The 16,262-nt window shown below is 42.3% G+C and overlaps 1 protein-coding gene across 1 annotated transcript in view; it reads right to left on the reverse strand.

The window, feature by feature from the left end:
• The window catches only part of PLCL1 (phospholipase C like 1 (inactive)), a 180,716-nt gene that overhangs the window by 53,789 nt on the left and 110,665 nt on the right, over positions 1–16,262 (reverse strand). The window lies entirely within an intron of this gene.

The following is a 16,262-nucleotide window of genomic DNA, read 5'->3' on the forward strand; positions in this document are numbered from 1 at the left end:
AGAAGGCAGACATGCTGTGAATGCTGCTGACATGTTGTAATACTGAGCCACAAAACCACCCCTCTGTTTTCAGAGACTGCTCGAGCTCTGTATCAAACCTACATGTTTTGTGAATCATATCTTCATGAAGGTAGCAGCATGCAGCAGAAATAAGTCAAACAGTCATCTTGGTAAAATAAAATGTTTCTTTGAAGAAAAGACACCACACATCATTCCCAAGTGTTTTTTCAATATGATTGCTTGGAATATCTTCCAGAAAAAAAGACTACATACCTGAAAAACAACCCTTTTCATTTCTGACCATAAAGATAATCTGAGAGCAGGCAGGAGACATGAACTTGAAGCCTGTTAACCTAAACCATACCCCTTTCACCATGAGTTCCCCAATAATTAAGGTATAATAAATGGCTCAGTTTGGATAATACCAAATGCTGGTTTTGTAAAAGTTTCACTGTAATTGCTTTTCCTTCTTGTAAAATACGAGAAAACATACACAAAAGTGTCTCACTACCTCTGCCATTTCCTTTTTAAAGACTTTTACAGTGATAACATGAAAGAATATTTGTTTCAGCAGACCTTGGGCAGAGCTGCTGCACCAACCCAAAACCAGGTTCCAAACAATCCATATGCACAGCCTCACCACGAAAATTACATGCTGCCCATAGCTTGATCAGAATTTTCAGAGACAGAAAATGTCTCTCAAGTTGATCAGATGCAGGTGTTTACTCTACTGGAGAAAATGGGACTTAGGGCCTGGAAAATCATCTTGTGTTTTCTATTTAAGCCTTTGCAAAGAGACAATGTTTGGCAAATAGATGCATTTAAAATACACATCCTGGACATGTTTATACTCCATTTGTGACTAACACAAGGAATTGAGAGTAAAGCTGTGCTAAGCCCTGTGGCTTGAGACAGGATACATGGGCATGAGCACACAGGCACACAAGCACCAAGCTGTGGAAGGAGACATCACACACTGACACACAGCTAAGACAGAGCCATGAAGGGATCCCACCAACACCTCTCCAAATGCAACCTGCATAACAGTAAAAAAAACTTGGTACATTCTGAGTCATGGCAAGAGCAAACTTTTTCTCCACACAAATCTCTCCTTGAAAACTAGAGGGCAATAGCATCTTTTAGGGATGATTACACAGCATCCAGAAAGAGGCAGAGAAGCAGAACAGGAAAAGAATTCTATCAGAGAGAAACTGGGGAAACTAGCACAAAGCTTCTCTCTCTATGATTATCTTGGTAGAATAATGGCAGAATTATACAAAAAGAACAACTAGAGCCCCTTCCAGCAAACATTGCTACTGCCTGGATTAATCAGACATAGCTGGTCCTGAAACTGATACATAAATTGACATTAGTTCAGTCTGCATGTATAATACTAATTTAATCTCATTTTTCATACCAAATTATGTTGGATTTTAATTAAAATCTTTTAACTGAAAATTAAAATGTCAGTGGTGATGCACAGATGCTGCTGAACCGATTTATCTTCTCCCTAATGCAAATAAAACAAAAAAATAAGAAGAAACACCTAAGAGCAGGAGTTTGAAGCATTAGTCTGCTCAGCTGGCAGCAGGGACTGGCACCACAGAATTAAGTTTCAGGGGTCTATTTTCTTTCTAAACTCACCTTTCACTGCCAGTAACGTGCCAGCAGGATCAAGGACTGCCCAGCTGAACTCTATTAGTCAAATAGCAGGAAAACAAAAGCAAATAGCTGCTAAATGCAGTATAGCAGTAATAATACATGACTCAGGAAACTCCAAACAGCTTTTTCACTAACCACACCAAAAATGGCCCCTTAGCAAGACAGAAGCCTTGAATTCCACTAGCAACCCACACAAACACACACAGTGGGTGCTCATCTGCCTCAGCTTCCCCCAGCACTTGGACTCAAATGCAGTGGCTGAATACCACCTTGCACCTCTCCAAAAACATTTACCAGGGGAGAAGTGATAACAGGGGAGTCAGGCAGTCCAACACTGATTTTCCAGAGCCACTGCTCTAAAGAAGCCTAACCCCACTTCTTCCCACTGCTAATTGCTTCAAGTGACCTAACGTGGTTTGACACCAACAGCTCCCAGGGGTGCTCCCCAAGGCCCATTGTGGAACTACTCCTAACTTCAAACTCACAATGATTTTAATCAGACTGTTCAATCCACAGATCCACTGGATCTCTGTCACAAAGTGACACCTGCAGCTATTCTCTCTAAAGCTATGGTTTCTGATGTCTCCAGAGGTTCATCTGTTTGGTTTAAAGAAGTAAAAGTAATACACTTTGTCCTCCTCAAACTAGTCACCAGCTTCAGCCTGAATTTCTAAGTGCATACATGTTTTGGGCCCAGCATCATACACAACCAGGCTCTACTGATGCTGCTGGTCATTTGCTGAAACACTTTCTCTGATTCCACAAATAAGCCCTTCCATGACTTAATTTCATTTTCTAGCTATGAAATAAATGAGAGACACAATGAAATGCTGCATATTGCAATGTACTCTTACAGTGAGTGGGGAGCCCTTAAGGAGAGTGGGAACATAAACAAAAATAAAGGCATGAGTCACAGAGTTAAAGTCAAAGAAAGAAAGGGAAAAAGACCAGTGAGAATAGCAATACACAAAGAGGGCAAAAAATTACAAACAAAGGACAGAAGTAATAAACAGGGGCCCATGCAGAAGTGGCTGTCAGGCATCAGCAGCACACTTCAGAAGGGTACAAGATAGAGCTTTTGAAACCTCGCTCAGTTCAGCTTCCCATCCTCATTAAAAAAGCATCTGAAAAAGAAAACCTTGGTTCTCCTGAGAGCACATTTCCTTCTCAATAAACGTTACTGAGAGTTGCACTATTGACGTCAATAAAAGGAGGGTACTTTAATCACTACAGCTAGTTTTGGGCTGCTGATTTGATGGTAATCTGCTGTTCCAGCTGCTAATGGTTTGAGCCTAATTTTGTGGCAATCTGACTGTATTCATCCTTAGCTTCCTTGCTGCTGAGGTATCTAACATCACTCTACCTATCAGGTCCTGGGAACTGAAAATTATTTTTCTACAGTATTCAAATAGCTGAAAAAAGAAAATGGGTATTACTAATGGGCAGTGCCAGCAGTGATGTTTGAAGAAAATGTGACAGCTCCACAGAGCTCAATTACATTACATATTTGCACAGGGCAATTTGTACAGGAAATACTCTTCTCCTTAACTGAGTCTTGCTGTTAAAACAGATCAGTCTGGGAAAAAAAAAAAAAAAAACAAAAACAAAAACCTAGAGGTCAGAATGGGAGAAAAGCCAGCCTGATCTTTTCATCTGCCTGCAGAGCACCAGCACATCCCCACGCAGCCCTGCACAGCTAAGACTGGGGATGCAGGAGGCAATCAGCAGTTCTTATCATTTTGACTAAAGGTCAAAGTGAACCAAGCCTCCAGTGGCAGCAGAGGCACCAGTGAAGGCCCAAAGGCAGAGACGCACCGGGGTAGCCAGAGACACTCAGTATGTCACCAATGTCACCACTTTACCAGCAATGGCTCTGCCCTAACTTGTCAGCAAACAAAAGCATTTTGTGCATGACTGTTTGCAAGGGTTTGCTTCTGCTTGTCCTTTGCAGACCCGAGGCAGGTTGGCCAGCTGGGTAAGCCCATCAGCCAGCACAGAGGCAGCAAATGCCTGAGACATGCAAGACACCCCCAACCCATGTGTGCACATGGTGACTCACAGCATCCTGCTCAGTTGCCAAAACTGTTTAATGAACTACTAGTAAACTTGGGGCTTGAAATTTCACAGGGATGTTTAGACTGAGAGCTTATACAGTGACAAACTTCTGGCTTTGAAAAAGGCTGTTAAAACCTATCTTTGGTCGTTTACACATCCTCTCCTAGTGCGAGACCTGCCATCTGCCTACTGTGATTTGCCAGTTACGCTGCCGTGTCTGCAGGCACCGTGCTGCTAAAACACACAGGCAAAAACCTCTCTTGCTGTTCTTACCACACACTTCTTTTAGACTGAGAGGGAGCAAGTGGATTATGGTTAGAGGCAGAGGGCAGAAGGACTTGGTCATTTGTACCCTAAGCACTGCCCTAAAGGGAGGCTTTTCCTCTCCAGGAGCATTGAGAAGCAGTGCCAGCCCCAAAGTCCATGCAGGGAACCCCAGTGAGCTGACACTCTCTGTTGCCAGTGCATTGCCAGCAGCCCCTCCATCACAACTGCACCCACCCCTAACAATTCCACCACCCTGCTTTTTGGGTACTGAGCAATGCCAGGAGCTCATAAAATTGTCATCCCTCCCACAGACACCTCATTTGACCTTAGACACAGTCAAATCCTCCCCCCTTGCATCAGTTCATCACCTGCAAGATCAAAATCACTCATGTTATTTCCATTCCTGCTCCAACCCACAAAAGCTGACCTGGGGGACCAGCACATGGGGCAGCAGGAGCTGTGTGCTTAAACAGGGGACTCATCCACCTGGCATACAGTAAATTCATGTCCCCTGTTCCTTCCCCACCTGCCTGAACCCAAGTGCATACAGCACACTGTTTAAGAGAGAGGTAATTTGAATTAAATAGTAGCACTAGCACATTCCAGAAGCATTCCTGAAAACCAAGCATTTGGATGGATTTTCTTCAAAAACCTCTAAACAAACACCCAGCTCTACTGTAACACTGCTGCTTTCCCCTTACCTTAGTAACTGTGGGAGGCTATTTAGCTCATTCCCCTTGCAACACAAAAGCCATTTCTCCAGTGAAGCCTCTACATTATAGATGGTTATTTTTTCCTTTATCACGAGCCTGCTGATAGTCTCTTTCCCAGGGAGGCAAAGCACCCTGCTGAATGATGAAGGTGGCGGCAGAGAAGCAATCACGCTCGCACAAGGGACCTCTCCCAGGGTTTGATGCTGTTTGCAAAGGCCTGACTCCAGTGCCAGGCTGGCTGTACATCACTGTGATTACACTGACTAGGTTATTCTGATTTACAGCACAGACAGACAGAGAGGCAGGAAATTGGCCCAGCAATGATGTACTAATGTCTACTCTTCTCCAGAAGCTCAGGGCCTCAAAATACAAAAATTTTTAAACCATGTTTTTGATAAGCATAACAAATCGTATAAAGTCATTACAATTTTATTAGAGGAAACATTTTCAAATGCATCGATTAAATTAGGAATAATGACTTGAACCTGAAGTTATAAACCTCTAATCTCATCAGCACTAATGACCTCCTGAAATAAAAGGGAGGAAGTCAGCATCCTCATGGCTGAGACAAAGAACACACAGCACATGACAACAGCTCTTATCAGCCATGCTACAATGGATGAAACTGAGAAGATAAAGACTGTGGAGAGCCAAATCCCAACCTATATGTTAAAAATAGCTTCAGCTATCTCAGATTTTAAACCCTGTTTAAAACTACCTAATTCTTGAGCTCCAACCAACATCAAGAAAATTACTGTAGTCAAAAAGCAGCCTATATAAAGGTAATGTTACTCTGTACATATTCACAATGAAGCATATGGAAAAATATGAAATGTGCTTGACCTGTAATTGTCTTCCCAATGCAAATGGCTGCTGACATGCATATTCCAAAGTGTAAGCTGCATGCAAATATCCCACACACCAAACAGCTGATTCTGAAGGACATGCAGCAAGGAGCTAGTCACAGGATGGCATTCACCTTCCCACTCTTCTCTTACTGAAAGTCCCCCTCCTCCTTGATGCTGACACTGATCTCCCTCCACAATCTACTGAGATGAGAAAGAAAAGAGAAGGTGTAGAGACTAAAGATTGATCCAATTGCCCCTTACCTTCCTGGTGTTGACTGACAAATAAAAAGTATTGTACTGAACAGGCCTGACTTGTAACCTGTATTTCGAGGAGCCATTGACAAGATTAGGGAGACCTGAGCTTGACAAAGAGCAAGGAAAAAACCAAATATGACAGTTCATTTTCTTAAATCTTCTCCTGCGTCCTGGAGGTTATCAGGACTTGTTCTCATTCCTTATGTGATAGAGACAATCTCAGGGTCATGTGAAACCCTAACTCAACTCCAAATGCCTGCACACACTCAGCAGAGCAGGTGGAAAGCAAAACATGGTCCTCACGTCCTGCTTCTTGGGCTGCTGCAAAACCTGAGAAGTCTCTTCACACTGAAGGCACTTCCTCCTGGTGGAAACAGCCAGCTAAAACTAAACTGCTCCTTCACTAATGTGTGCCTAATTGAGGCCTTGTTGAATCCTCCTTTTTACCCTCCCCAGCAGCAAATGTTATAAAGGGTGTTTATCAATTTTCTTTTTTTCCCCCTCACATGTTTAGCTGTTTCTCTCTCACTCTATGAAAACTGGAAGCAAGAGGAAACAGTGGAATGAATGCATGGTTTGTCTGTCAAAATATAATGCATGGAGAGAAAGCAAACTTCCCTAATGTCTTCTGAAACACCAGCAAATATAAGAAACTGGTGATGGAAGAAGGATTGTTTTAATGAAGTTTGCACCTCGAAATTTATCCAGATGAATAAAGTAATAAATAAAATGAGAAGAATAAAATAGCAACTCAACATTGTGGAAAACCAGAAGAATTATCTGAGTGTTTTTCCTCATCTTCCCTCATTTATGCAGATTTTAGATTTATATACTTCTTTTTCTTGTAAGGATTACATCACAAGATAATGCATGATTACTTCATTTGTTCATTAAACTACAGCAGCATTGTTTCATCTGTCAGATAAATGGAAAATAATGCTAATACATAGCTGTGGGGTTTTTTTTGATATATATTACATAGCTGTGTATTTTTAGAGCACTGTTTTTGCCTGTTTCACCATGAGCTCAAATCCAAGAAACGAGCCTCCCCTCAAACAGGAAACAATTTAGTAAAACTTCCCTTCAAGACCCAAAAAATTCATCTTGCCCCTTCTCCCCCCCCAGCTGAAGTAGCCTACCTAGTGCAAAACTGAGTTTCAGAGCTTTGGATCTGAACCTCTGGGACCTTGCTGGCTACAGACACATTCCTGCTCAGTAGAAATTAAATAGATGCTCTTTTGTGCACCTTTGGAATTTCTAGGAACACAACACAGAAATAATCTCACTTGTGTATCCAGGAACAGGTGGGAATGATTTACCTTGCACACTGTATGCAAATTTGGTCTAAGAGTGCACACAACTAATTACCAGAAGTGGAACACTATGATAAGACTATGATAACACTCTTTTCCTTAAGCTGAAATTCCAGATTCATGGTATGAGTTTGCTTGCCATTTTTTTTTTTACCTTTCCTTTATTACAGGAATAAATTTTCTATTATTAGTCTGTCATTAGACATGTAGTGTGTGCAAACACTGATGAGTGTTTCTTTACTCTACCAAATTGTTCTGTTCTAACAACTGAGAACAACATCTTTTACTGCATTACACATAGGAAATATTTAGAACAAACAAAAAGAGAACATTGGCTACCCACGTGCATTAAATATCTGATAGTAAAGTGAAAACAATGCATGTGGTAGTGCAGCTACACAACATTAGGATAATTGAGTCAGTTCTCCATCTCTCCAACCACTGAGTTTCAGCCTCTTTTCAGTATTCTTCAGTTATCTTTTCTCATTGTAAACAGACTTCCAAACTCTTCCCATATTTTTTTCTTCCCTTGAACTCACCTCTGAGAGACTTAATGAGGACAGAAAATTGATCAGTGAGTACATTTTATTCCTTATTTGAAAGCACATAATGTTTCTCACAAGTCCCCTTTGTAGGAAGATGTGTCTGGAAGTACTTCTCTTCTATAAATATATTAAGAAAGATGAAAGAGAGAGACACAGCAAAACCCAATGACTTGGTTAGCACAGATGTGCTCCTGAGATCCCAAGGCTGCAATACCCCTTCCAGCTATGCACTGCTAGCCCAGATGGTTTTAGGACTTTCTGAGAGATTCAGGTCATGAACCTCCAGTGCCCCAAGTAATTCACCTGTGGTGAAACTTGGCTCCCTTTGCCCAGTGGGAAGCTCAATCCTATTCTGTCTTCTCTATTAAATTAAAGAATATTTGCATTAAAAACAAAGTCACAAACAATGGCTGGTGTTCAAACACAAATTTTCATCTCTTTATGGACCAATTCTTACCTGTGGGAGTTTTACCTCCCAGAGCTATCCAATTCAAAATTAATTTATAGCCCTGTCATCAGAAAAATAACAACAACCACAGCCTGACAAGACATCAGCATGGGTGATATAAACAACCTTCAGCAGAACACACTGGGGTGCAAGTTAGCTAACATGCAACTACAAGAGCAGTAGGAAATAAAACCAGCTAGCTACCCTTAAAAATACCAACACAGTATGCTCAAAATTTCCTTTTCTATTGTGGAGTGCTATAATTAGTGGTTAGTAAACAGCTGTGTGATGGCAGCAACCAGATGTTGCAACGGGGTGCTGCACAGCACTGGTGGGTGTGTGAAAAAAGAGGCAACAGTTGGCCTAAGAGGTTGAATATTGCTTGCATTATTCTGATTTCTAAAAGAAAAAAAAATCTCAGAAGTAAATTTAATTTAAAAGACACTCAGAGAATACACTGGCTCATCAGTCAGGCTATTAAAACAAAGTGTGTTAATAATAATTAAACACTGTGTTAACAATGAAGAGAAATTATGCAGAGCAGTAACAATAAATTATATATTTTTAGATAAAGCCTAGTAAGGACACTGATTTTATTCTCTATGTTACTATATATGTTCTGTGGGGCAGTGGTTTAAGACATTTCCCATGTTATACAAGAGCAATTTTAAAACTGAAGTGGTAAAGAGTTTGTGAAAAATGAAAGTATATTTAATGGCAAAACAGACTCAAGACTTGCATAAATGAAGTGGCCTTATCAGGCTCCATTCATCAGTATTTTTCACCCTCAACAAAAATGGAAAGTGGGCGAGGAGCTGTTTCAAGTGCTGTTTAGCTTCCCACTGATGTGAGCAGCTCACTTTAAACAAAAAGTTCAAGGTTTCTGTGGAAAGAGTAACAAACCCACCATGATTTCAAGGGTGCATTTTCCCATGAATCCCTCTCCATTCTCAGGGCTGTGGCTGTGGGAACACGATGGCCTGTCTCACTCGTGGCTCCTGTGTTTAACGTGACCATGTCCTGCAGTCTCCCCATTCTCCCCCAGTTCATGCTAAATTTAACACACACACTACAGTGCTCAAGATCTCCTTTGAAACTGCATTTTATATTCTGTTGCAAGATATGAAAAACAGGGGTTTAAAACCACTAATCTGGCTGTGATCATTAGCCTGCCATTGATTTTCCATTTAAATCTTTTCACTCATCTGTTACATTACAGACTAAAACTCCATCTCTTGAGCTGAGTGTGCCCAGTCAGTCTCTCCAGCAGACAGAAAGTTTTCCCCCAGCCACACTGGGAGGTCAAACAGCACAGCTGAGGCACATACTATAAGTAAGTGGTCACAGTCAACAAGGTGAATATTTTAAGGAGGGAGATCCAAGCCTCTTCCCCTGCCTGGAGGGGACAAGGGAAGGAGAAGGGAGCCTATGGACCCAGGGAAGCTAAGGAAGGGAAGGTCCTTGCTAGCTCGTCATGCTGCAGCAGGAACACCCCTGCCCAGTCCCTGCCTAGAGCTGCAGTTCAGCAGGGATGGGGGAGCAACTGCAGGATCACATGGAAAGCTGAAAGGTAAACAAGGATGCACCATTGCATTCCACACAGATTCAATGCAAAGCAGTTTCAGCAGGCACACTGCCAGTGTGCAGTGAGGGGAAGGCAGCCCTTGGGACACACAGGCAGTGCTCCCACCCATCTGCTGTGGATGCACTGGCCCTTCCAAGACCAGAAGGGGAAGCAGGAGCCCAGCCCTGCCACAGTGCAGCACTGGGGAACAGCTGCTGCTGGGCTTCCCGGGGGCTGCATCCAGCTGCACACACCAAGACACCCTGCTCTTGGTTCTGCTCGCAGGGAGATTTGCCAAGGGGAAGGCAGATGGCAAAAGCTACTAAACCTTCAGCTCAAACTAGCAGAGATCCTGCTGTGCCCCTGCCAGCTCCGATGGTGGGTCAAATAAAGGGCTCTGCGCTCCAGGTAGCTCATAAAGGAAGATTAAAGCATCACAGTCAATGAGACAGTTTCCTTCTACTTGCCCACTCAGGCAGAACAACTTCCCTTACAGATTAAATTCTGCCTTCCTCCACTCACTGGAGGCACCAGGGTGCACAGGTGGGAGGCAGGGGAAAGGCACTCCAGAACAGAGAGTTGCACAGCTGGGAAGGAGGCCCTGTCTTCCTCCTCTCCACTGACTCTCCCAGCAGTGGACCACTCCTATGGGATGAGTGTGCTTCCTGCTGTGGCACTGACACAGACCCATAAGCTGCAATGCAAATATAAGTAAGCCATCACAAAAATAATTTTTAAAGCATTTAGTTGTCACACAACTAAACTATTATTTTCATGGCACTTAGAAAGTCCATCCAGACTGACTGGTCTGGGATGGTCCATCAGACTGGGATGTACTCTCTGCTCCTTGCAAATGTGGCTTTAACTGATGAGAGATCACAAGACAAGCATTAGTGACATGCCTTGTTAAACACTGCCAATAATGCAACAGGGAAACCAGCACACACAGGTATGAAAAAAACAACAGATGAATATTCTGCCAGAGCAATACTGCTTTCCTCCAAGGACAGCCATGACCTACCTCCAAGCTCTGGGGATCGTCATCTATCATGTCAGCATCCCTGCCTTCCCCAACAAGGGCAAATCTAGCTCCCCAAATCTCAATATCCCTTAAAGCTCTCCAGCAGAAGGGATAAAAGAGAAAAAAGCAATTAATGAAGGTACATTAAATCCATATGAGCTATTCTTTTCCATAAAATCTGCAGAGCACCATCCAACTGAAGTCCATACCAACAAAAAGCACTTGGCCATCTGCTGGGAGGGAATTCACTGCCCAAGTCTCAGGTATGGACCTGCAGAAACATTTTTAAAATATGAAGGTCTACAAAGGAATATATACACTTACTTCCACTTCCATGTGCCTAAGACCTATGTAGTGCTTCATTCCAGGTAACTAATTACAGCAGGACAAACACCAACACCGTGGCTTATCAACTGTGCAATAAATCCAAGTTTTGTGGGTGTTAGTTGACATTTCTCAGAAAATGCAGTGCAATACTGAAAAACAGTGTTACAGAATTATCTTCAAAAGCATTCAGTTTGTTCTTCCAATCTGACTGACAGGTTAATACCCCTAAAATATCTGCTGCATAGTCCTCAAGAAGCCCTGCTCCCATCAGCACTGAGGTTTCTGTTACAGCACCCAGAGTCTCAAGAGCAGAGCAAGATAAAGAACCTGCATTCTCCTATCTGCAGTATCTCTACTGTAACTGCTGCTTACCACACCCAGCACAGTGCCTCCACATCCTCACACCTGGGGTTGCATTTACTGTAAGTTCCTCACAGATAGGAAATCTGAACTTTGAGCCCTGTATAAGAACTTTCCTCTCCCAATGTGATTCAGGCTTCTATTAATTAACAGTTAAGGACAACATCTGAGGCTCAAGGTCAGATTATTAAAAGCTATTTCAAAATTGTGTATAACAGAAAGCATCAGCTTTTAACAGGAGCCTATGTGAGCAAATAAAAAGACAAAAGAGCCTTCCTCACCTGTCATGTGACTATTCACATTTTACTTAGTCTGTTTAGCATATTGATGCTGTTTTCAAATTAAGATCAACACAATTTGCAGACAAACATACTTTTATAAAAAGTAACTCCTGTTGAGCTGCACAGGTGTGCCAATATATTTGGCCTCACCCCACAATAATAATTCTGCTTTACACTAAGCTCTGCCTAACACCATGGCCTCCTGGCATGCTCTTAATTCAGCTGCACCTTCTGGAAAGGGCCATGGCATTTTTAATATACTTTATATGCTTCAGACTCAGTGAAACCAGCCATAGCCCCTCCCAAATGGTGCATCCTTCAGGACTCCATTCCTGCAAGAGCCAAAGGCTTTGCCTTAAGCTCCCTCTGTCCCATACTTGCCTGGAGATACTGCAGGGCTCTCACAGCCACACAATATCCTGGGCAAGAAGGTCACTTTAATTAGTGGATGACACTGAGATGATCTCAGAAATTGAGAAGTCTTGCTCTCTCATTTTCTATTTCACAGCCTGTCCCCAAGTCTCTAATTATATATATTCACACCTCCACATGGAATTTAATAGGAGTAAAAAGAGATTGTTCATCTGAAGGCAACACATGTTTCTCCAAAATGTGGAAAGTTAAGTAAAATGTCACAAGCAAAGAAAGTCCAGGTGACTTTAGATCATTTAACTGTCCAGAAAAAGTCTTTGCACATACCTTGAAATGAAAAGTTTCTTTCTATTAATAAAGTACATATACTTTTAAGAGCTTGGAATTAAAAATCAAGAAATTGTTCTGTCTCCAAGCTGGTGCAAATCTGCATAGTTCTGCTGATTTCAAGAAACCCAAGTGCAAAAATATTTTTAAGTGGAAAAAAAAATCAGTTCAAAATATATGTTCAAGTGCTTTATTTCAAAGTTGAGGGAGAATTAATCTTCTCACACCTATCAGGAGTTTTGCTAGAAAAAACCCAAGCAAACAACAAAAAAATCAAAACCAAACCAAGGCACGAGGGCAAAACCAGCTTCAGAAAGCCAAAGACAGTCAAATTTCATCAGAATTGTCTGTTTTGCCTCTATCAAAATAAAATCCATCACTCATTCTTCTAACAAATAATCCTGGTCAGGCTACTTACTGATGTTTCTACAACACAGTACAAATTTATTTTTCCATCTAGAAACATTTAAGGGATGGGACACTCAACAGCTATATTAATGAACTTCCATTTCTTGGTAATCTGCTAAAGAGAGCATTTCACCCAGTTACAGAAACCAAAAGTTCACTTTCTGAATGCTTTTCACATTGGACAGCTTTATGCACCTCTGCCATCGCCGAGGGAACACGAGACTCAGCAAGACATCATCAAGCAAAACAGGAAGTTTTCTTTACCACAAATGAGTTTCTGACATAGGCTGTTGAAGAAGAGGGTATGAAGTTGGAAGACTTCACTGACAAATTTCATTGGAAGACTTCACTGACAAATTTCATTAGTAGGACTTCACTGAAAGAGGAAAGAAAACCAAGGCTCTGACATCAAACACAAGTGTGCTCCCTCAAGCTCCACCTGGGACTGGGGAAAGGAAGGCCTGAGGGCACTCAGTGAACCAGGGCTCATGGCAGGAGCACTGCCCAGTGCATTCCTCCTACAGCCAGGGCAGCATTCACTGCCAGACAGGAGCCACCAGCATCCCACGGTGACCCTACAGCTTCCCACAGGCCGTTCCCCACCCTGCTTTGGTTAGCAGGACCATAAACTGCTTCTTCCTCGTGCAGATGCTCTGGACTGTGTCCAGCCCAGTGTGTTTCCCTGGAAAAGGCCACCACAGCCTTGTGAGTAGAAGGGTGGTCTTGGCCCACAGCTGAGAGCTGCAGGTCCTGGACACCTGCACAGAGTGGATGCAAACCTGCCCCCAGCCACTTCAACACTGGGACATTCAGGTGCAATGCATCAACTCTGCACGTATCAGCTGGTTTGCTGATTCTTTGGTTGGGTTTTTTGTTGCAACAGCAGGTTCTGTAGGTCCAGCTTGCCTCAAAAACTCTTCTATAAAAAGCACATGTCTACCACTGAAAGCTGAAAAACATCTGCACTTACTGTGACTGTCAGGCTATTCACGTGAACGCATGTTCTAGATGGGACATCCTGAACTCTGCAAGGCAGAAATACATTTCCAGTGCTTGTAGTTTATTTAAAGACAGTCAACTGCAGTTCTGTAAACAGAGTATACCTCCAGCACCAAAGGTCTGAAGTCACAAACTGAGCTGGAATATCCATCTCCTCATTGCAAATCCCTTAGTAATCTCAAAACCAGGAAATGAAATAAAAGCCCACAAATAAATTGTATTTCATTCGCTGATCAAAATACCGGACGTTTCTTCCCAGAACCTCTGACCCTTCCTCAATATCTCATGGAAAATCAAGATTCAAGGGATTTCTTCTTAGGATCACATTTTCCCCTCCTATGTGTATCATCAGCCATCAGGTCAAAGAAACCTTAGGACCCAGAAAGAGAAGAAACCACAGTTCCCTCCAGAGCACAGCTTGCTCTCATTGCTCCTCCAGCTGCATGGAAAGTGACCCCTTCTCCCACTCTCTCAGCAGGGAAGCACCATATCCTGACCCTGGGGGCTTCCACTCAGCAGGGTGCTGCTGCTCCCCTTCCTCTCCTGATGCTGGCTCAGCAGGATGAAGGCAAAGGTCACCCAGGCACCTGAATCTTCCACCATGTTCATGTCCTGCCAACTCCACACCCATATGGCCGACAGAGACACCACATCAATCAGAACCTTCTCCATCCAGGTAGTGTAAACTATTAGAATTATTTTACCTAATTCTTGTCAACATCTACACTGCAAGATGTCACAATAGTACTATCAATCCTTAGGATAATTTTCCAAATTTTCAATGATTAAAGTGAAATTGCCCCACTAGCCTCCTTATTTACTGCAGGAGAACACTTCAGTTGAACTTGGTTTGGGCTTTGTTCTCCCTACTCCTCTGGCATCTTCTCCCTCTCTTTTAGTTTTTACAGCAAACAATCACTTAGTGCCTTCTCTGTGTCAGAACAGTCTCTCTGCATGCTATTAATGCTGCATCTTCTTTCTGTTCATGGCAAGTGCCTTCCAGGACATGTCTGCAGAAGTGAGAGACAAAAGCTTTTTTTGTGCTAACAGGGTTGGCATCTACTCTTCATGCCACCACTTGCTCACAACTACACTTCACAGATTCAGCTCTCTTGCTCTCTTATTCTTTCTCACCATTGCTGACTCTGAGACACATTCCCTTACTTAAATTCTGCTTGAGCTCAAGTTGTGAAGCATTAAAACGTTTTTAATTTCCCAGGAAATGAAGATTGAGACAGACTGTTCTCACTTTTCCAAATCATAAGCAGCCTTCCCCTGCTCAGTACATCATTAGTATTTCTTTCCAAGAACTTCACTACTTGCCAAATTTACTATTTTCAGGAAAATATGCTTGGTGTAAAATCTTGCATGGAGGTGTTCATTAGCCAAATGCCACTCATTTTGCATAGTCTTTTTTTTTTCCTAGTTTGGATCCTTAGGAACATCCTGGAAGGCTAAGGGATGGATGGGAAAGATTTGTGTAAAATGAGCCACACATTTGCTATGAAATAGAGACAAATGGGCATAAGCACCAGCTGCCAGGGATGGATGAAGGCAAACATGGACATGGCAGCACATGGAACGAACACGAGGGAAGTGCAGCTCTGAGCAAAAGGAATCTTCAGGAACACCAACCAATGTCCTTCCAGTCCCACCCTCCAATATGGATGGGACCCACTGGACAGCTACAACTGGTATCTTCAGCAGATGAGGAGAAAACAGTCTGTTATTGGGCTGCCTCTGAAACAAATTAACCCCCAGGCACAAGAAAAGAAGACAACTTCAAGAGACTTTTTCTGTCATTTTTATTTATGTGACCTTCTGACAGGAAATTAAACTCTCAACTCCATCCAGTTAAAAATAGGAAGGAATAAACCCCATGTTTCAGTTAAAAAAAAAGCCACAGTGTTGACCACAAAGCCTTGCCTAACTCTGCTTCTGCAGAATTTATATGTAGGTAAATTGGTAGCTCATTACAGACACAGCTTTGGAGGTCAAAAAAAAACCTCAAGCAACACAAACATCAGGATTTGTTCAGTTTTGCTTTGGTTTTACACAAATTCAGGGGAAAAGTTAACATAGACATTTTCACATTGGAAAGCCAAAGCTGTACATCTTATCCATGTTATATCCCCATATTAAAACCACAGATTACAGCTGGTGCTGCAAACACTTGAAGCCTTAAAAAAATCAGGTCACTTATTCAAATTTTCATGTTCTAAGACCCCTTTTAAAATTATTTACCTAACTCACACGACACTTCAGAATTGTTTTACAAAATTGCTTGTTTCAGGCAAGATTAGATTTGACTTCAGAATCTGCTCACATACCTCAGACTACAGAAGGATTCAAACTTTGTGCATGCCATGGCCAATCCACCCATGAACCTGGATAAAACATTTCTTCTAACTGATAAGCCTTATCTGAGATAACATGGTGAGTGATGCTAGAGTAAGGAAGTTCCTCATTTGAGGTTAAATATGTGATTTTCAGCGTA

The sequence above is a fragment of the Serinus canaria genome, chromosome 7, assembly GCF_022539315.1.
Source record: "Serinus canaria isolate serCan28SL12 chromosome 7, serCan2020, whole genome shotgun sequence".
In the NCBI taxonomy this organism is placed as follows: domain Eukaryota; kingdom Metazoa; phylum Chordata; class Aves; order Passeriformes; family Fringillidae; genus Serinus; species Serinus canaria.